The sequence below is a fragment of the Mandrillus leucophaeus genome, unplaced genomic scaffold (assembly GCF_000951045.1).
Source record: "Mandrillus leucophaeus isolate KB7577 unplaced genomic scaffold, Mleu.le_1.0 Scaffold84, whole genome shotgun sequence".
Taxonomy (NCBI): domain Eukaryota; kingdom Metazoa; phylum Chordata; class Mammalia; order Primates; family Cercopithecidae; genus Mandrillus; species Mandrillus leucophaeus.
Window position 1 is genome coordinate 1,844,502 of NW_012109141.1, and position 1,805 is coordinate 1,846,306.

Sequence of the window (1,805 nt, forward strand, 5' to 3'; positions counted from 1 at the left end):
AAATAAGAGAGGACACAAACAAATGGAAAAACATTCCATGCTCATGGATAGGAAGAATTAATATTGTGAAAATGGCCATAATGCCCAAAGTAATTTATAGATTCAATGCCATTCCCATCAAGCTTCCTTTGACTTTCTTCACAGAATTAGAAAAAACTACTTTAAATTTCATATGGAATAACAACAACAAAAATGCCTGCATAGCCAAGACAGTCCTAAGCAAAAAGAACAAAGCTGGAGGCATCAGACTACTCGACTTCAAACTGTACTACAAGGCTACAGTAACAAAAATTGCATGGTATTGGTACCAAAACAGATATATAGACTAACAGAACAGAACAGAGGCCTCATAAATAACACTACATGTCTACAACCATCTGATCTTTGACAAACCTGACAAAAACAAGAAATGGGGAAGGATTCCCTATTTAATAAATGGTGTTGGGAAAACTGGCTAGCAACATGCAGAAAACAGAAAATGGACTCCTTCCTTACACCTTATACAAAAATTAACTCAAGATAGATTAAAGACTTAAATGTAAGACCTAAAACCATAAAAACCTAGAAGAAAACCTAGGTAATACCAATCAGGGCATAGGTATGAGCAAAGACTTCATGACTAAAACACCAAAAGCAATTGCAATAAAAGCCAAAATTGACAAATGGAATCTAATTAAACTAAAGAGTTTCTGCACAGCAAAATAAACTATCACATCACAGTGAAAAGGCAGCCTACAGAATGGAAGAAAATTTTTGCAATCTATCCATCTGACAAAAGGCTAATATCCAGAATTTACAAGGAACTTAAACAAATTTACAAGAAAAAAAAAAACAAACACCTCATCCAAAAGTGGGTGAAGGATATGAACAGACACTTCTCAAAAGAACACATTTATGTGGCCAACAAACATGAAAAAACTCATCATCACAGGTCATTGGAGAAATGCAAATAAAAAACCACAATGAGATACCATCTCATGCCAGTTAGAATGGCAATCATTAAAAAGTCAGGAAGCAACAGATGCTGGAGAGGATGTAGAGTAATAGGAACGCTTTTACACTGTTAGTGGGAGTGTAAACTAGCTCAACCATTGTAGAAGACAGTGTGGCAATTCATTAAGGATCTAGAACCAGAAATACCATTTGACCCAGCAATCCCATTACTGGGTATATACCCAAAGGAATATAAATGATTCTACTATAAAGACACATGCACACATATGTTTATTGCAGCACTATTCACAATAGCAAAGATTTGGAACCAACCCAAATGCCCATCAGTAATAGACTGGATAAAGAAAATGTGGTACAAATTAGCCGGGCATGGTGGCTGGTGCCTGTAGTCCCAACTACTCAGGAGGCTGAGGCAGGAGAATGGCATGAACCTGGGAGGCAGAGCTTGCAGTGAGCCAAAATTGTGTCACTGCACTCCAGTCTGGTTGACAGAGCAAGACTCCATCTCCAAAAAAAAAAAAAAAAGAAAGAAAATGTGGCACATATACACCATGGAATACTATGCAGCCATGAAAAAGGATGAGTACATGTCCTTTATGGGGACATGAATGAAGCTGGAAACCATCATTCTCAGCATACTAACACAGGAACAGAAAACCTAACACTGCATGTTCTCACTTATAAGTGGGAACTGAACAATGAGAACATATGGACATAGGGAGGGGAACATCACACACTGGGGCCTGTCAGGGATTGGGGGGCAGAGAGGCAGCAAAGGGAGGAATAGCATTAGGAGAAATACCTAATGTAGATAACAGGTTGATGGGTGGAGCAAACCGCCATGGCACATG